This window comes from Hordeum vulgare, chromosome 7H (assembly GCF_904849725.1).
Source record: "Hordeum vulgare subsp. vulgare chromosome 7H, MorexV3_pseudomolecules_assembly, whole genome shotgun sequence".
In the NCBI taxonomy this organism is placed as follows: Eukaryota; Viridiplantae; Streptophyta; class Magnoliopsida; order Poales; family Poaceae; genus Hordeum; species Hordeum vulgare.
The window spans coordinates 588,039,607-588,060,916 of NC_058524.1; the positions used below are offsets into that span (position 1 = coordinate 588,039,607).

Here is a 21,310-nt window from a genome sequence, read left to right on the forward strand (position 1 = left end):
GGAAGAACTACTTGATGGTCATAGGACTGTTGAGTAAAAATGGATCTTTAAAAGGAAGACAGACGATGATGGTGATAAGTCACTATTAAGAAAAGATGAACTTGTCGCAAAGATGTTTTCGACAAGATCAAACAGTTGACTATGATGAGACTTTCTCACTCGTAGAGATGCTAAAATTCTGTTAGAATTATGTTAGTAGTTGTTGCATTATTTATGAAATATTGCACGTAGGATGTCAAAACATTGTTTCCTCGACGGTTCCTTGAGCAAACATTGTATGTGATACAACCAGGAGGTTTTGTCGATTCTAAAGATACTAGCAAGTATGCAAGCTTCAGTGATCCTTCAATGGACTGGTGCAAGCATCTCGGAGTTGGAATATACACTTTGATGAGATGATCAAAGTTTTTGGGTTTGTACAAGGTTTATGAGAAACTTGTATTTCCAAAGAAGTGAGTGGGAGCACTGTAGAATTTATGATAAGTATATGTGGTAGACATATTGTTGATCAGAAGTAATGTAGAATTTCTGTAAAGCATATAAGGTTGTTTGAAAGGAGTTTTCAAAGGAATACCTGGATTGCGCTACTTGAACGTTGAGCATCAAAGATCTATGAAGATAGATCAAAAGCGCTTAATGAAAGTTTAAATAAAATGCATGCCTTGACAAGTTTTTGAAGGAGTTCAAAGTAGATCAGCAACGAAGGAGTTCTTGGTTGCGTTGTAAGGTGTGAATTTGAGTAAGACTCAAAACCCGACCACGGCAGAATAAAGAGAATAGATGAAGGTCGTCTTCTATGCCTTAGTCGTAGAATCTAAAGTATGCCATGCTGAGTACCGCACCTGATGTGTGCATTGCAGCAAGTCTGTTGAAAGGTACACAGAGTGATCCAGGATTGAATCACTGATCAGCGGTCAAAGTTATCCTTAGTAACTGAATAGACTAAGGAATTTTTCTCGATTATGGAGGTGGTTAAAGAGTTCGTCGTAAAGGGTTACGTCGATGCAAGCTTTGACACTAATCCGAATAACTATGAGTAGTGAAACGGATTCGTATAGTAGAGTAGATATTTGGAGCATTTCTGAATAGCACGTAGTAGCAGCATCTATAAGATGACATAAATATTTGTAAAGAACGCACGGATCTGAAAATTTCAGAACCGTTGACTAAAACCTCTCTCACGAGCAAGACGTGATCAGACCCCAGAACTATATGGGTGTTGGATTCGTTGAAATCACATGGTGCTGTGAACTAGATTATTGACTCTAGTGCAAGTGGGAGACTGTTGGAAATATGCCCTAGAGGCAATAATAAATTAGTTATTATTATATTTCTTAGTTCATGATAATCGTTTATTATCCATGCTATAATTGTATTGATTGGAAACACAATACTTGTGTGGATACATAGACAAAACACTGTCCCTAGTAAGCCTCTAGTTTACTAGCTCGTTGATCAAAGATGGTCAAGGTTTCCTGGCCATAGGAAAGTGTTGTCACTTGATAACGGGATCACATCATTAGGAGAATCATGTGATGGACTAGACCCAAACTAATAGACGTAGCATGTTGATCGTGTCATTTTGTTGCTACTGTTTTCTGCGTGTCAAGTATTTGTTCGTATGACCATGAGATCATATAACTCACGGACACCGGAGGAATGCTTTGTGTGTATCAAACGTCGCAACGTAACTGGGTGACTATAAAGATGCTCTACAGGTATGTTCGAAGGTGTTCGTTGAGTTAGTATGGATCGAGACTGGGATTTGTCACTCCGTGTGACGGAGAGGTATCTCGGGGCCCACTCGGTAATACAACATCACACACAAGCCTTGCAAGCAATGTGACTTAGTGTAAGTTATGGGATCTTGTATTACGGAACGAGTAAAGAGACTTTCCGGTAAACGAGATTGAAATTGGTATGCGGATACTGACGATCGAATCTCGGGCAAGTAACATACCGAAGGACAAAGGGAATGACATACGGGATTATCTGAATCCTTGGCACTGAGGTTCAAACGATAAGATCTTTGTAGAATATGTAGGATCCAATATGGGCATCCAGGTCCTGCTATTGTATATTGATCGAGAAGTCTCTCGGGTCATGTCTACATAGTTCTCGAACCCGCAGGGTCTGCACACTTAAGGTTCGACGTTGTTTTATGCGTATTTGAGTTATATGGTTGGTTACCGAATGTTGTTCGGAGTCCCGGATGGGAACACACATCACGAGGGTTTCCGGAATGGTCCGGAAACGAAGATTGGTATATAGGATGACCTCATTTGATTACCGGAAGGTTTTCGGAGTTACCGGGAATGATGAATGGGTTCCGGGAGTTCACCGGGGGGGGGGGGGGGGCAACCCACCCCGGGGAAGCCCATAGGCATTGAGGGTGGCGCACCAGCCCTTAGTGGGTTGGTGGGACAGCCCAAAAGAGCCCTATGCGCATTGGAAGAAAAATCAAAGAGAAAAGAAAAAAAAGGAGGAGGTGGGAAAGGGAAGAAGGACTCCACCTTCCAAACCAAGTAGGACTCGGTTGGGGGGGGGAGACCTTCCCCCTTAGGATGTAGTGGAACGTCCTCACGTCCCTCGATCCGCCCCGCGAACTATCCCGCGATCAGTCCCACGATCTAGTGCCAAACGGACGGCACCTCCGCGTTCAGCACACGTACAGCTCGACGATGATCTCGGCCTTCTTGATCCAGCAAGAGAGACAGAGAGGTAGAAAAGTTCTCCGGCAGTGTGACGGCGCTCCGGAAGTTGGTGATGATCTCGTCTCAGCAGGGCTCCGCCCGAGCTCCGTAGAAACGCGATCTAGAGGTAAAACTGTGGAGATATGTGGTCGGGCTGCCGTGGCAAACTTGTTCACTAACGCTTCTGCTGTACGGTCTACAAGGGTACGTAGATCACACATCCCCTCTCGTAGATGGACATCACCATGATAGGTCTTCGTGCGCGTAGGAAATTTTTTGTTTCCCATGCGACGTTACCCAACAGCATCATATACAACTCTTCCTTAAGGAAACCGTTAAGGAACGCCGTTTTGACATCCATCGGCCAGATTTCATAATCGAAAAATGCAGCTATTGCTAACAAGATTCTGACGGACTTAAGCATCGCTACGGGTGAGAATGTCTCATCGTAGTCAACTCCTTGAACTTGTGAAAAACCCTTTGCCACAAGTCGAGCTTTATAAACGGTCACATTGCCGTCAGCGCCCGTCTTCCTCTTAAAGATCCATTTGTTCTGAATAGCCTTGCGGCCCTCAGGCAGTACTTCCAAAGTCCACACTTTGTTCTCATACATGGATCCTATCTCGGACTTCATGGCTTCTAGCCATTTGTTGGAATCTGGGCCCACCATTTCTTCTTCATAATTTGCAGGTTCATTGTTGTCTAACAACATGATTGATAAGACGGGATTACCGTACCACTCTGGAGCAGTACGTGGTCTCGTCGACCTGCGTGGTCGACAGGAACTTGAACCGGAGTTTCATGATCATCATCATTAACTTCCTCCTCAACTAGCGTCGCAACGACAGAGGTTTCCCCTTGCCCCGCGCCACCATCCAGAGGGATGAGAGGTTCGACAACCTCGTCAAGTTCTATCTTCCTCCCACTCAATTCTCTCGAGAGAAACTCCTTCCCGAGAAAAGCTCCGTTTTTAGCAACAAACACTTTGCCCTCGGATTTGAGATAGAAGGTGTACCCAACTGTCTCTTTTGGGTAACCTATGAAGATGCACTTTTCCGCTTTGGGTTCTAGCTTTTCAGGCTGAAGCTTTTTGACATAAGCATCACATCCCCAAACTTTAAGAAACGACAACTTTGGCCTTTTGCCATACCACAGTTCGTATGGTGTCGTCTCAACGGATTTTGATGGTGCCCTATTTAAAGTGAATGCAGCTGTTTCTAATGCATAACGCCAAAATGAAAATGGCAAATCGGTAAGAGACATCATAGATTGCACCATCTCTAATAAAGTACGATTACGAGATTCAGACACACCATTACGCTGTGGTGTTCCAGGCGGTGTCAACTATGAAACAATTCCACATTGTCTTAAGTGAGCACCAAACTCGAAACTCAGATATTCACCCCTACGATCAGACCGTAGGAACTTGATCTTCTTGTTACGATGATTTTCAACTTCACTCTGAAATTGCTTGAACTTTTCAAATGTTTCAGACTTGTGCTTCATTAAGTAGACATAACCATATCTACTCAAATCGTCAGTGAAGGTGAGAAAATAACGATATCCGCCGCATGCCTCTACGCTCATCGACCCACACACATCGGTATGTACGATTTCCAACAAGTCACTTGCACGCTCCATTGTTCCGGAGAACGGAGTTTTAGTCATCTTGCCCATGAGGCATGGTTCGCACGTGTCAAGTGAATCAAAGTCAAGTGACTCCAAAAGTCCATCGGTATGGAGTTTCTTCATGCGCTTTACACCAATATGACCTAAGCGGCAGTGCCATAAAAATATGGCGCTATCATTGTTAACTCTAACTCTTTTGGTCTCAATGTTATGTATGTGTGTATCACTATCAAGATTCAATATGAACAATCCTCTCACATTGGGTGCATGACCATAAAAGATGTTACTCATAGAAATAGAACAACCATTATTCTCTGACTTAAAAGAGTAACCGTCTCGCAATAAACAAGATCCAGATATAATGTTCATGCTCAACGCAGGCAGTAAATAACAATAATTCAAGTTCATAACTAATCCTGATGGTAACTGAAGTGAAATTGTGCCGACGGCGATTGCATCAACCTTGGAACCATTTCCTACGCGCATCGTCACTTCATCTTTCGCCAACCTTCGTCTATTCCGCAGTTCCTGTTTCGAGTTGCAAATATGAGCAACAGAACCGGTATCGAATACCCAGGCACTACTACGAGAGCCGGTTAAGTACACATCAATAACATGTATATCAAATATACCTGATTTTTCTTTGGCCGCCTTCTTATCAGCCAGATACTTGGGGCAATTGCGCTTCCAGTGACCCATACCCTTGCAATAGTAACACTCTGTTTCAGGCTTAGGTCCAGCTTTGGGTTTCTTCGTCGGATTGGCAAGAGGCTTGCCGCTCTTCTTTTAATTACCCTTCTTGCCTTTGCCGTTTCTCTTGAAACTAGTGGTCTTATTCACCATCAACACTTGATGCTCTTTACGGAGTTCAGACTCTGCGACTTTCAGCATCGCAAACAACTCGCCGAGAGACTTGTTCATCCCTTGCATGTTGTAGTTCAACACAAAGCCTTTATAGCTTGGCGGCAGTGATTGAAGGATTCTGTCAGTGATAGCTTCTTGCGGGAGTTCAATCCCCAGCTCAGCTAGACGGTTTGAGTACCCAGACATTTTGAGCACATGTTCACTGACAGACGAGTTCTCCTCCATCTTGCAAGCATAGAATTTATCGGAGGTCTCATACCTCTCGATCCGGGCGTTCTTCTGAAAGATAAACTTCAACTCTTGGAACATCTCAAATGCTCCATGACGCTCAAAGCGACGTTGAAGTCCCGGTTCTAAGCCATACAAGACTGCACATTGAACTACTGAGTAGTCCTCCTTACGTGCTAACCAAGCGTTCTTAACATCATGATCAACCGTAGCGGGTGGTTCATCTCCTAGCGCAGCATTAAGGACATAATCCTTCTTCCCAGCTTGTAAGATTAGCTTAAGATTACCAGCCCAGTCTACAAAGTTGCTTCCATCATCTTTCAACTTAGCTTTCTCTAGGAACGTATTAAAATTCAGGGTGACTGTCGCGTGAGCCATGATCTACAACACAAATATATTCAAAGTGAACTTAGACTATGTTCAAGATAATTAGAGTTTAACTTAATCAAATTACTCGCTAAACTCCCACTCAAAAAGTACATCTCTCTAGTCATTTGAGTGCTTCATGATCCACTTACACTAGCTCAAGTCCGATCATCACGTGAGTTGAGCATAGTTTCAGTGGTAAGCATCCCCATGCTAATCATATCATCTATATGATTCATGATCGACCTTTCGGTCTCATGTGTTCCGAGGCCATGTCTGCACATGCTAGGCTCGTCAAGCTTAACCCGAGTGTTCCGCGTGTGCAACTGTTTTGCACCCGTTGTATGTGAACGTTGAGTCTATCACACCCGATCATCACGTGGTGTCTCGAAACGACGAACTGTAGCAACGGTGCACAGTCGGGGAGAACACAATTTCGTCTTGAAATTTTAGTGAGAGATCACCTCATAATGCTACCGTCGTTCTAAGCAAAATAAGGTGCATAAAAGGATTAACATCACATGCAATTCATAAGTGACATGATATGGCCATCATCACGTGCTTCTTGATCTCCATCACCAAAGCACCGGCACGATCTTCTTGTCACCGGCGTCACACCATGATCTCCATCAACGTGTCGCCATCGGGGTTGTCGTGCTACTCATGCTATTACTACTAAAGCTACATCCTAGCAAAATAGTAAACGCATCTGCAAGCACAAACGTTAGTTATAAAGACAACCCTATGGCTCCTGCCGGTTGCCGTACCATCGACGTGGAAGTCGATATTATCTATTACAACATGATCATCTCATACATCCAATATATCACATCACATCTTTGGCCATATCACATCACAAGCATACCCTGCAAAAACAAGTTAGACGTCCTCTAATTTTGTTGTTGCATGTTTTACGTGGTGACCATGGGTATCTAGTAGGATCGCATCTTACTTACGCAAACACCACAACGGAGATATATGAGTTGCTATTTAACCTCATCCAAGGACCTCCTTGGTCAAATCCGATTCAACTAAAGTTGGAGAAACTGACACCCGCCCGTCATCTTTGAGCAACGTTGTTACTCGTAGCGATGAACCCAGTCTCTCGTAAGCGTACGAGTAATGTCGGTCCGAGCCGCTTCGATCCAACAATACCGTGGAATCAAGAAAAGACTAAGGAGGGCCGCAAAACTTACATCACCGCCCACAAAAACTTTTGTGTTCTACTCGAGAAGACATCTACGCATGAACCTAACTCATGATGCCACTGTTGGGGAACGTCGCATGGGAAACAAAAATTTTCCTACGCGCACGAAGACCTATCATGGTGATGTCCATCTACGAGAGGGGATGTGTGATCTACGTACCCTTGTAGACCGTACAGCAGAAGCATTAGTGAACGCGGTTGATGTAGTGGAACGTCCTCACGTCCCTCGATCCGCCCCGCGAACTATCCCGCGATCAGTCCCACGATCTAGTGCCGAACGGACGGCACCTCCGCGTTCAGCACACGTACAGCTCGACGATGATCTCGGCCTTCTTGATCTAGCAAGAGAGACGGAGAGGTAGAAGAGTTCTCCGTCAGCGTGACGGCGCTCCGGAGGTTGGTGATGATCTCGTCTCAACAGGGCTCCGCCCGAGCTCTGCAAAAACACGATCTAGAGGTAAAACCGTGGAGATATGTGGTCGGGCTGCCGTGGCAAAGTTGTCTCAAATCAGTCCTAAAACCTCCGTATATATAGGGGGAAGAGGGGGAGCCTTGCCTTGGGGTCCAAGGACCCCTAAGGGCTTCGGCCGAGCCAAGGGGGAAGGTCTCCCCCCCCAAACCGAGTCCTACTTGGTTTGGAAGGTGGAGTCCTTCTTCCCTTTTCCACCTCCTCCTTTTTTTTCTTTTCTCTTTGATTTTTCTTCCAATGCGCATAGGGCTCTTTTGGGCTGTCCCACCAGCCCACTAAGGGCTGGTGCGACACCCTCAATTCCTATGGGCTTCCCCGGGGTGGGTTGCCCCCCCGGTGAACTCCCGGAACCCATTCGTCATTCCCGGTACATTCCCGGTAACTCCGAAAACCTTCCGGTAATCAAATGAGGTCATCCTATATATCAATCTTCGTTTCCGGACCATTCCGGAAACCCTCGTGACGTCCGTGATCTCATCCGGGACTCCGAACAACATTCGGTAACCAACCATATAACTCAAATACGCATAAAACAACGTCGAACCTTAAGTGTGCAGACCCTGCGGGTTCGAGAACTATGCAGACATGACCCGAGAGACTCCTCGGTCAATATCCAATAGCGGGACCTGGATGCCCATATTGGATCCTACATATTCTACGAAGATCTTATCGTTTGAACCTCAGTGCCAAGGATTCATATAATCCCGTATGTCATTCCCTTTGTCCTTCGGTATGTTACTTGGCCGAGATTCGATCGTCAGTATCCGCATACCTATTTCAATCTCGTTTACCGGCAAGTCTCTTTACTCGTTCCGTAATACAAGATCCCGCAACTTACACTAAGTCACATTGCTTGCAAGGCTTGTGTGTGATGTTGTATTACCGAGTGGGCCCCGAGATACCTCTCCGTCACACGGAGTGACAAATCCCGGTCTCGATCCATACTAATTCAACGAACACCTTCGGAGATACCTGTAGAGCATCTTTATAGTCACCCAGTTACGTTGAGACGTTTGATGCACACAAAGTATTCCTCTGGTGTTAGTGAGTTATATGATCTCATGGTCACAGGAACAAATACTTGACACGCAGAAAATAGTAGCAATAAAATGACACGATCAACATGCTACGTCTATTAGTTTGGGTCTAGTCCATCACATGATTCTCCTAATGACGTGATCGAGTTATCAAGCAACAACACCTTGTTCATAATCAGAAGACACTGACTATCGTTGATCAACTGGCCAGCCAACTAGAGGCTTTCTAGGGACAGTGTTTTGCCTATGTATCCACACATGTATATAAGTCTTCATTCAATACAATTATAGCATGGATAATAAACGATTATCTTGATACAGGAATTATAATAATAACTATATTTATTATTTCCTCTAGGGCATAATTCCAACAGCGAGGGCCTCTTCTGTTCTCACTCTCCAATAGCATGTAGAAGAGAGACCCTTATAAAGGGGTCCAACTTCTCCTCCACTAACGGGGTGGGACTAAACTTCCCACCACCACTTTGTCATGCCACCACCTACATGGGCCCTTGGAGATTTCTGAAATTCTCTTATGGGCCTAAGGCCCACTACTAATTTTAACAATCCCCCACCAGATCTCAAGGGCACATCGTGTTCCCTTGTTCCAATCACTGTTTTAATATACCAGCATTTCAGTGAAGACCTATTAAGATTGAGCTTCACCTAGAACAAGTAGCTACACCCCTTTACAACTAAACCATGGACTATGCCTTGAATTTTCAGTTTAGCGTAAAGAAGCTTCACCACAAGTCTTACTAGTACTAGGCTACCGAAGGCTGACCCCTCGGGTGGAGCATATAAGTCACACTCCTGGCCTATTCATGAGTTTACTAGAGATCATCCCAATCTCGTAGATTGTGACCAGCAGTCAGGCTCATATAGGTGTGTTCCTCCAAAGATCGCTCTGTGGGACAACATCTTGCTTACACATAAGCTTTAGAACACATTAAGACAGTAGTCATCCTACCATACATCATCCGAGAGCACTGCATCTCCAATGGGGTGGGTTAGTAAAGTTACTCTCCTCAGTTCACCACTGGCTTGTTTTCCCATGTCCTACTTCACGGGATCTCCGATCATATAGGTTGGGTTACTGTCATGGCAGCTCATGTGGGTCTCATACCCATCTTCCTCGATGCACTATCTATCACAACACGTGATAACCCTTTAGTAAAGGGATCTGCTAGATTCTTAGCCGTTTGGATGTAACCCAACGCTATCACTCTGGAGTTTCTCAAACGTCTGTCAGACTTTAATCTCATTCTTAAATGTTTGTTGGACTTCATATTATCCTTTGAACTCTTCACTTTGACAATAACTGTCTGATTATCGCAGTTCATAAGGATAGCCGGAACCGGCTTCTCAACCACAGGTAAGTCCATCAAAAGATCTCGAAAAAATTCTGCTTCGACACCAGATGTGGCTAATCCTGTTAGTTCTTCTTCCATTGTCGATCTTGTTAAGATCGTTTGCTTGCATGCATGACAACTATGGTTGCCCATGCATGACAACTATGGTTGGAGCACACGTGACGACTAGTTAATCACGTACGACAACTACGGTTGACCATACATGATAACTATGATTTGACTACATGTGTCAACTAGTTAATCATAAATGTCAACTATGATTGACCAGACAAGACAACTATGGTTTGATCATATGTCATAAATACCATTAATTAGACATGACAACAATAGTTAACGAAAACAATAAAGTTGTCATGCTTTATAAGTAGAGTTGTCATCGTGGGGTAACTAAAGTTGCCACCGAAAAATATTAGGAAAGAATTGCTTCGTGCCACATGTGCAGAGTGATGATGAGTAGTTATTGTTGGGCGTGTGCACGAAATAGCTACGCCTGAACGTGTGAGCAGTTTTAATGTTCGTGGCTCATTGTTTTTGCATGACCAAAAGGACGTGCCGAAGGGAAAGAAAACAACCCGCTCAGAATTTAGTTCAATGAAAGTCCGAGACACGGTAGCCTGCCCTGCCCATTTTGTCAGTTGGGCGATCGATCATGGGCCGTTTCACTTTGACACTAGATTCAGTTCAGTCTTCGGGAAGACGTGGACATATTTCGTTGCCCCGGCCGCAGTGCCCCCTGCCATCCAGCACGTACCCCCCATCGTAGCACATAACAACGCACAGTCACGGCATAGCAGTCAGCTAGCGCCTCCCCCGGTTGAGCTCCATCGGCACCGTCGCCCATGCCGTCAGTGGCCACCTCCTGGCCCCGTGACCTCGTATCGTTCGTACGTGCCTCTTCGCCCCCTCCACCCATCACTACCCAACACCAATTCAGTCGTCGTCTTCCACCCTGCACCATCTCGAATTTGCTCACTATCACCACTCGGCACCGAACACGCACACAAAGCCTATATATATATCGATCAGTCAGTTTCTCAGTGGGACAACAGTTCGTCTCTCGCGCCTTTAGAAGCCACGTAGTACGAACGCGCCGTCGATATCGATCTTGAATTCTTGATTGATTTCTCTCTCCGTCCCGACCGGCCATGAGGAGCTCCATGCATGTGCCAACCGCGGTAGAGGCGCTGCTGGGCCACCCGGTGGCGGCACTGTCGGAGAGGTCGGCGCCGCGGCTGGCGCGGCTGCTGGTGAACGTCACGGTGGAGCGGAGCCTGTGGCCAGTGCATGTGTTGCTGGGCGCCGACGCCACCGTGGCCGACCTCGCGCGTGTCGCCTTTGCCACATATGCCGCCGAGGGCCGCAGGCCGCCGCTCTGCACCGATGACGGCGCCACCGACGCGGCCGCGCGGTTCGAGCTGCACCTCTCCAAGTACGTCCTCGATGGTACGTATAGGAAACAAGCCGTCTGTCATCTATTCTACCGATCGATGGATTGGTTCTCCGGTCCAACTTCGAGCTGCATTGATCACTGACGATGAGATACTGTGTTGGGCATTGGGTCAGCTCTTGACCCGGAGACCAAGGTGCTGGACCTGGGCTCTCGCAACTTCTTCCTCTGCTCCAACAGGGCGACACAGAGATCAGATCATCATCTGCTTCTTCGCTCAGCACGGCCATGTCTTGATGTCTGAAAGAGTGAAAATACTGCTGTAAAAATGGTGGGAATTACTCAGAAAGTCAGAAGTCAGGACCTGACGCATGTATGGTTTTGGAGTGTACCTAACGTCTGACCCTCTGGATAAGCACGTAATGTTAGGTTACGTATAGCTCAGCCAAGGGACATACATATGTAATATAGCCTCCCTAAACCCATCCATGCACATGGCCCACATAGACTCGTCCAGATCTCAAATGCATAGACTGACCAACATCTCTCATATTCAGCCTAAATTTAATGCGGATATGATTAGGCTCACACGTGTTTGGGTGCGTCCCTCACATCGGACCAACCCACACTGACCTATCCTGACCCATACATCTCAACCACCATGTGGCACAAAAGAGGTCCAGTGAAGACACTGTTGGGGGAGGTGTGGAGGTGGGGCTGAGGACATCGACCAGGGAGGTGTCGGGGTAGTTGTGACGGGCACAAAGAAGAAAGGTAGTGCGTTGCTTGAGGGGAGAAAAGACAACAAGGGGAGGTAACATTGGATCGTCAGAGTGCTGAGAAGAGATTAAAAAATAGGGTATTCTCTTGCTTTATATTATAAAGCAATAAACAGGGATCACAACTATTGGGACGGACACCACATCAAGCCAAAAAAAGAAGAAATAAATGCCAACAACGGCAACTCGTCAAGTACGGATGATCCGTCACCGCTGCGCTCTTCATCTGCGTCCCACCACACGTTATGGCACCGGACCGCCGCATGCCAAAAAGCACCTGCAAGAAGGAAAGGGACGCCAACGACGCTGCTGCCCGGACATGTCCTAGGGCTTCCCCCGGTACACGGAGGGGATCGAGGGATGGGTAGCACCGACGCCCTTCAGGAAGGAATGGCGGCGCCCCCAAGCGGCACCGTGTTGAAGCCGTAGGAATCGTCATGGATTTCTCCTGCACCCCAAGCACCATCACCCACTCGAACCAAAGCCAATGAACCATCTTTCCACCCGCAGGCACATGCCAACACGGTCTTGGACACATCAACGCTGCCCCGCTGCGAATACCACCACGAGATCGAGAGAACAGAAGCAAGGAGCGCCCAGAGCCAAGGGCGGAAGCACTGGAGCCGCACGAGAGGAGCAATACGATCTAGTGCTATGCTTAGGATTGGGTCATGTTCATCACATCATTCTCCGAATGATGTGATCTCGTTATCAATGACATCCAATGTCCATGATCTGGAAACCATGATCATCTATTGATCAACGAGCTAGCCAACTAGAGGCTCACTTGGGAGACACTGTGATCTATATATTCACACATGTATTACGGTTTCCGGTTAATAAAATTATAACATGGATAATAGATAATTATCATGAAAAAGGAAATATAATAATAACCACTTTATTATTGCCTCTAGGGCATATTTCCAACAATCTCCCACTTGCACTAGAGTTAATAATCTAGTTACATTGTGATGAATCGAACACCCATAGAGTTTTGGTGCTGATCATGTTTTGCTCGTGGAAGAGGTTTAGTCAACAGATCTGCGACATTCAGATCCGTATGTACTTTACGAATATCCATATCTTCATCCTGGATGTATCCACGAATGGAGTTGAACCGGCGCTTGATGTGCTTGGTCTTGTGAAACCTGGGCTCCTTGGCGATGGCAATAGCACCAGTGTTGTCACAAAAGAGAGTCATCAGGCCCGACGCACTGGGAATCACTCGAAGGTCGGTGATGAACTCCTTCATCCATACTCCTTCTTGTGCTGCTTCCGAAGCAGCTATGTAATCCGCTTCACATGTAGATGCCGCCACGACGCTTTGCTTGCAACTGCACCAGCTGACTGCCCCACCGTTAAAAATATACACATATCCGGTTTGTGACTTGGAGTCATCCGAATTCTGTGTCGAAGCTAGCATCGACGTAACCCCTTACGGTGAGCTCTTCGGCAGTTTCATAAACGAGAAACATATCTTTAGTCCTTTTCAGGTACTTAAGGATATTCTTGACCGATGTCTAGTGATCCACTCCTGGATCACTTTGGTACCTCCTACTAAACTTATGGCAAGGTTCACATCAGGTCTGGTATACAACATGGCATACATAATAGAGCCTATGGCTGAAGCATAGGGGACGGTACTCATCTTTTCTCTATCTTCTGCCATGGTTGGGCGTTGAGTCGTACTCAACCTCACACCTTGTAATACAGGCAAGAACCCCTTCTTAGCCTTATCCATATTGAACTTCTTAAATATCTTGTCAAGGTATGTGCTTTGCGAAAGACCAATGAGGCGTCTCGATCTATCTCTATAGATCTTGATGCCTAATATGTAAGCAACTTCTCCAAGGTCCTTCATTGAAGAACTCTTATTCAAATAGGCCTTTATGCTCTCCAAAAGTTTTATATCATTTCCCATCAACAATATGTCATCCACATATAATATGAGAAATGGTACAGAACTCCCACTCACTTTCTTATAAATACAGGCTTCTCCATAAGTCTGCACAAACCCAAACGCTTTGATCACCTCATCAAAGCGAATGTTCCAACTCCGAGATGCTTGCCCTAGCCCATAGATGGAGCGCTAGAGATTGCATACCTTGTTAGCATTATTAGGATCGACAAAACCTTCCGGCTGTATCATATACAATTCTGCCTTAAGAAAGCCGTTCAGGAATGCCGCTTTGACGTCCATTTGCCAGATTTCATAATCATAAAATGTGGCAACTACTAACATGTTTCGGACCGACTACGGGTGAGAAGGTCTCATCGTAGTCAATCCTTGAACTTATCGGTAACCCTTAGCGACAAGGCGAGCCTTATAGATGGTCACATTACCATCCGCATCACTATTCTTCTTAAAGATCCATTTATTTTCTATGGATCGCCGATCATCGAGCAAGTCCACCAAAGTCCATACTTTGTTCTCATACATGGATCCTATCTCGGATTTCATGGCTTCAAGCCATTTGTTGGAATCCGGGCCCGCCATCGCTTCTTCATAGTTCTAAGGTTCACTGTTGTCCAACAACATGATTTCCATGATAGGGTGGCCGTACCACTCTGGTGCGAAACTTGTACTTGTGGACCTTCGAGGTTCAGTAGCAACTTGATCTGGAGTATCATGATCATCATCATTAACTTCTTCTCTAGCAGGTGCAGGCACCTCAGAAACATTTTCTTGTGCTGCGCTACTCTCCGATTCGAGAGGAGGTACAATTACCTCATCAAGTTCTATTTTCCTCCCACTTACTTCTTTCAAGAGAACTTCTTTCTCCAGAAAGGATCCGTTCTTGGCAACAAAGATTTTGCCTTCAGATCTAAGATAAAGGTGTACCCAATAGTTCCCTTAGGGTATCCTATGAAGATGCATTTTTCCGTTTTGGGTTCGAGCTTGTCAGGTTGAAGTTTCTTCACATAAGCATCGCAACCCCAAACTTTCGGAAACGACAGCTTAGGTTTCTTGACAAACCATAATTCATACGTTGTCGTCTCAATGGACTTAGATGGTGCCCTATTTAAAATGAATGTGTCACTTTCCAATGCACATCCCCAAAATGATAGCGGTAAATCAGTAAAAGATATCATAGATTGCACCATATCCAATAGAGTGCGATTACGGCGTTCAGACACACCGTTACGCTGCGGTGTGCCAGGCGGTGTGAGTTGTGAAATAATTCCACGTTTCCTTAGGTGCGCGCCAAACACATGACTCAAATATTCTCCTACACGATTAGATCGTAAGAACTTTATTTTCTTGTCACGTTGATTCTCAACCTCACTCTAAAATTCCTTGAACCTTTCAAAGGTTTCAGACTTGTGTTCCATTAAGTAGACATACCCATATCTGCTTAAATCACAAGTGAGGGTGAGAACATAACGATAGCCACCGCGAGCCTCAACGCTCATTGGACCGCATACATCAGTATGTATTATTTGCAATTAGTTGGTTGCTCGCTCCATTGCTCCGGAGAATGGAGTCTTGGTCATCTTGCCCATGAGGCACAGTTCGCATGTGTCAAATGATTCAAAATCTAGAGACTCCAGAAGTCCATTTGTATGGAGTTTTTTTCATGCGATTGATACCGATATGACCAATGCGGCAATGCCACAAGTATATGGCACTATCATTATCAACCTTACATCTTTTGGTACTCACACTATGAATATGTGTAACATCACGTTCCAGATTCATTAAGAATAAACCATTGACCAGCGGGGCATGACCATAAAACATATCACTCATATAAATAGAACAACCATTATTCTTAGATTTAAATGAGTAGCCATCTCGCATCAAGAAAGATCCCGACACAATGTTCGTGCTCAAACCTGGTACTAAATAACAATTATTAAGGTTTAAAACTAATCCCGAAGGTAGATGTAGAGGTAGCGTGCCGACGGCGATCACATCGACCTTGGAACCATTCCCGACGCGCATCGTCACCTCGTCCTTAGCGAGCCTCCTATTATTCCACAGTTCCCGTTTTGAGTTGCAAATGTGAGCAACAACACCGGTATTAAATACCCAGGAGCTACTACGAGCGCTCGTAAGGTACACATCAATAACATGTATATCATATATACCTTTGATGTTGCCGGCCTTCTTATCCGCTAAGTACTTGGGGCAGTTTCTCTTCTAGTGACCCGTTCCCTTGCAAAAATAACACTCAGTCTCAGGCTTGGGTCCATTCTTTTTCATCTTCCCGACAACTGGTTTACCGGGCACGGCAACTGCTTTGCCGTCCTTCTTGAAGTTCTTTTTACCCTTGCGTTTCTTGAAACTGGTGGTCTTATTCACCATCAACACTTGATGTTCTTTCTTGATTTCTACCTCCGCTGATTTAAGCATCGAATACAACTCGGAAATGTTCTTTTCCATCCATTGCATGTTGTAGTTCATCACAAAGCTCTTATAGCTTGGTGGAAGCGACTGGAGGATTCTGTCAATGACCGTGTATCCGGAAGTTCAACTCCCAGCCGAGTCAGACGGCCTTACAACCCAGACATTCTGAGTATGTTCTCACTCACATAACTATTCTCCTCCATCTTATAGCTAAAGAACTTTCGGAGACCTCATATCTCTCGATCCGGACATGAGCTTGGAAAACTAGCTTCGGCTCTTGGAACATCTCATATGCTCCAGTTAGCTCAAAACTCCTTTGAAGCCCCGGTTCTAAACTGTAAAGCATGCCGCACTGAACCAGGGAGTAGTCAACACTGCCCGACTGCCAGGCGTTAAGAACGTCCTGAGCTGCCGCGGGAACGGGAGGTTCACCTAGCGGCGCATCAAGGACATATGTCTTCTTGGAGGCAATGAGGATGAACTTTAAGTTACAGACCCAATCCGCATAGTTGCTTCCATCATCTTTCAGCTTGGTTTTCTCTAGGAACGCATTGAAATTGAGGTTGACATTTGCGTTGGCCATTGGATCGACAATATTGGTAAAGACAATTTTAGACTATGTTCATGATAATTAAGTTCATCTAATCAAATTATTTAATGAACTCCCACTTAGATCGACATCCCTCTAGTCATCCAAGTGTTACATGATCCACGTCGACTAGCCCGTGTCCGATCATCACGTGAAATGAACTAGTCATCGATGGTGAGCATCTCCATGCTTATCGTATCATCCATACGACTCATGTTCGACCTTTCGGTCTCCCATATTCCGAGGCCATGTCTGTACATGCTAGGCGCGTCGAGTCAACCTAATTGTATTGCGTGTGTAAATCTGGGTTACAGGCGTTGTATTCAAACATTAGAATCTATCACACCTGATCATCACGTGGTGCTTCGAGACAATGATCCTTCGCAATGGTGCACACTTAGGGAATACGTATCTCGAAATTTGATGAGGGGTCATCTTATTTTTGCTACCGTCGTTCTAAGCAATAAGATGAAAAAACATGATAAACATCACATGCAATCATATAATGACATGATATGGTGATACGTCTCCGTTGTATCTATAATTTTTGATTGTTTCATGCCAACATTCTACAAGTTTCGTATACTTTTGGCAACTTTTATACTATTTTTGGGACTAACATATTGATCCAGTGCCCAGTGCCAGTTCCTGTTTGTTGCATATTTTTTGTTTCGCAGAATATCCATACGAAACGAAGTCCAAACGCAATAAAAACCTACAGTGATTTTTTTGGAATATTTATGATTTTTGGGAAGAAGAATCAACACGAAACGATGCCCGAGGGGGTCATGAGCCCAGGAGGCATGCCCTACCCCCCAGGCGCGCCTGGCAGGCTCGTGACCAACCCTTAAGGCGGTTGGGGCCCTTCTTTTGCCGCAAGAAAGAATATCCAAAAGAAAATCGTGTTAAAAGGACACCTCAATCGGAGTTACGGATCTCCGGGAATTTAAGAAACGGTGAAAGGCCAGAATCTGGGAGCGCAGAAACAGAAGGACACAGAGAGAGAGATCCAATCTCGGAGGGGCTCTCGCCCCTCCACCTCCATGGAGACCATGGACCAGAGGGGAAACCCTTCTCCCATCTAGGGAGGAGGTCAAGGAAGAAGAAGAAGAAGGGGGGCTGTCACGCCCAAGATGCGACCCTATCCTCAATTTGGCACGAAGGCCTCGTTAGGCATAGAAGCGCATCTCGTCGTGTCGCAAGAATGGATATCGTTACAAATACATGTACTGAAAAGAAGAGAGATATATATAGAATTGTCTTACACTGCCACAAGCTACATGAGAGTCACATCAGTACATTACATGATCATCAAGAGTAAGAGCAGGGTCCGACTACGGACAAAAAACAAACGAGAAAAATAAGAACGACGTCCATCCTTGCTATCCCAGGCTGCCGGCCTGGAACCCATCCTAGATCGATGAAGAAGAAGAAGAAGAAGCAACTCCAAAAGAACAATCAACGCGCTCGCGTTAAGTAACCTTTACCTGTACCTGCAACTGGTGTTGTGGTAATCTGTGAGCCACAGGGGACTCAGCAATCTCATTTCCAAAGGTATCAAGACTAGCAAAGCTTAATGGGTAAGGTATGGTTAAGTGGTGAGGTTGCAGCAGCGGCTAAGCATATATTTGGTGGCTAAACTTACGAGTACAAGAAGTAAGAGGGGGAAGATGTACGCATACCGGACGTGAACTAAAGTTGATCAAATGAATGATCCTAAACACGTACCTACGTCTGACATAAGCCCACCGTATCCTCGATCGGAGAAAGAACTCACGAAAGAGACAGTCACGGTTACGCACACAGTTGGCATATTTCAATTAAGTTAACTTCAAGTTATCTAGAATCAGTGTTAAACAAAGTTTCTACATTGCCACATAACCGCGGGCACGGCTTCCTGAAAAGATTTAACCCTGCAGGGGTGCTCCAACTAGTCCATCACAAATTACCACAAGCCGCACAGAAATCCTCAATTAGGAAGCTCGCGATCTTGTCGGATTCCCTAGCGGAAAACCTCAACTCTTAGATTACCCAAAGCATCACCGGAATCCCGATGAACAAGATATCTCGTCAAAGGTAAAACTAATCCAGCAAGGCCGCCCGGCGTGTCGACGATCCCGATAGGAGCCGCGTATCACGTTCTCAGGACACGATGGATAAGCACAGCGTACGGTGGCCTGATAGAAATCTCCCGAGTTGCCCCGGGTTGGCCCCGCAAATGGCTCTAGTTTTGGACCAACACCAACAACACTGTCCCCCTGTATTATGTAGAATTACTCCTCGGGTAGCGCTAACTCCCTATGCATTTCAGTATTATCAAGTTATTATGTTGGGCAAATGTAGTACCATTGTTGGGCCTTGCCAGACCAGCTTTAATCTAAAACGAATTATCAAGGGGGTCCCCATAACAACCCCGATCGTGTTAGGAGCGCTCAATTATGGAACATAACATCGGTAGCCGAAACTAAGGGGGCAAAGGTGCAACAAAACACCAGGCTAGAAAGGCCGAGCCTTCCACCTTTTACCAAGTATAGGTGCATTAAATGAAATAGCATTTAATAGGGTGATATAACAAGGAACCCATGCTTTCACATGGAAGCATCTGCACCTGCAACTAGCAACGCTAACACAGGGTTAAGCAAGCGGTAACATAGCTAATCAGTGGTTTTCGAGGTTGAATAGGTTGAAGGTTTCATGGCCTTGTTGAGAGGCTGATATTTAACGTGTGGTAGTCAACGAGACATAATCGATAGAAGCGATAAAACTAGCATGGCAATGATAGCAATGGTATCTGAGAAAATGATCATCTTGCCTGAGATCCCGCTTGGAAGAAGAATGCCTCCGTGAAGCAGACGAACCGACGTAGTCGAACGGGTCCTCACATCCGACACGCTTGCGGAAATCTATCGAGACGGGGAAAACCGGAAACACAAATCAACACACGGAATTCACCACACGTTGCACAACATATATTATGCATGAGCAGCTGAATACATGCAAGTCACGGCATGACAATTCACAACAACCAAATACTACACATTAAGTGAACTTCAATATGCAACGAGTTGCATATTGACGAAACTCCACATACGAGTTATTTAGTTCTATCCCGATTAGATACACGACAATATTCAATGTGGTTAAACATGGCAAGAGGTGAAGCGCAAATTAAATTACCTATCTAGACATTTTAAATGAGGTCGGAAATGACATATAGCACCTACGAAACGACCTCACAAGTTAATTTACAATTCTGTCCAGATCTGAACTAACGCATTTAATTAGTTGTTAAACAGCAAAACAAATAGGTTCACGTGATTCTACGCGTCAAGACAAGCAATTTACACATAGAGAACATATCCAACGGAGTTACGGATCAAAAGTTACAAGCATCGCAAGGTATGATGGCATGAATGCAATATGTGTGCAACAGCGGTCATGAGCACTTCAAAACATACAACCAGCAAGACAAAATGGAACTACACGAGATTCTAAGCAAGTTTCATGTAGGACACGATCAAATCGGAGCTACGGATCAAAAACTACGAGCAAAACAAGAAATCACTAGAATCTGCCAAAATCAGCCACATAGCATTTTCTACACCCAAAACTACGGGCTACACTACTCCGATAAACTCAAGCAAGGCATGACACGAAATAGGGCAAGAAGCACTACTACAAACAACTAACAACAACTAGCATGGCATCATGGAACACTAGGGAAAGAAGACACAAAATGGTATCTCACACACTATTTCAGACTTAGTGAAAATTACACCTCATGGAAGTGCAGTTTTTGATCTGAAGCAATATTGACAGGAGCAAAACCTATAACTAAAGGACTCCAAATGGCATGAAAATTTACAGCATGCTAGAGAAACACAATGGCTACAACTAACTCCATTGGAACAACCTCAAAAGAGCTACAGATCACAAGATACAAGCAAGACAAGACAACAACAAAATATAACAGATTCCAGACTTAGAAATATTTCAGCACCTCCAAATCAGCACTATTTCTAGCAACTTGAGGGCAATCAAACCATACGTAAACATGCATTTCTATTGCAAGCAAAAATACGAGGGGCTAGTCTAAACATCCAAGAACAACTCCCTGGTTGACAACTTAATCAAACGCGGCACGGATTAAATCCTACGAAATAATCAAGAGGGCAACATGACAAAAATATCGCGCGAACTAATTTACTCAAAAGCTAAAACTACTTGCACAGAATCCCATGGATTTTTCTGTCCCGAAAACATATAAAATATGTGGGGTTGCACAACAAAATAATGCCACACGAAAAAGCGAGAAAATATCCTATACACGAGAAA

General features: G+C 45.0%; 1 pseudogene; it reads left to right on the top strand.

Annotated features, from left to right (window-relative positions):
• Window positions 1-11,011: 11,011 nt before the first annotated feature.
• LOC123407440 lies at window positions 11,012-11,697 on the top strand (annotated as a pseudogene).
• The last annotated feature ends 9,613 nt before the right edge of the window (window positions 11,698-21,310 follow it).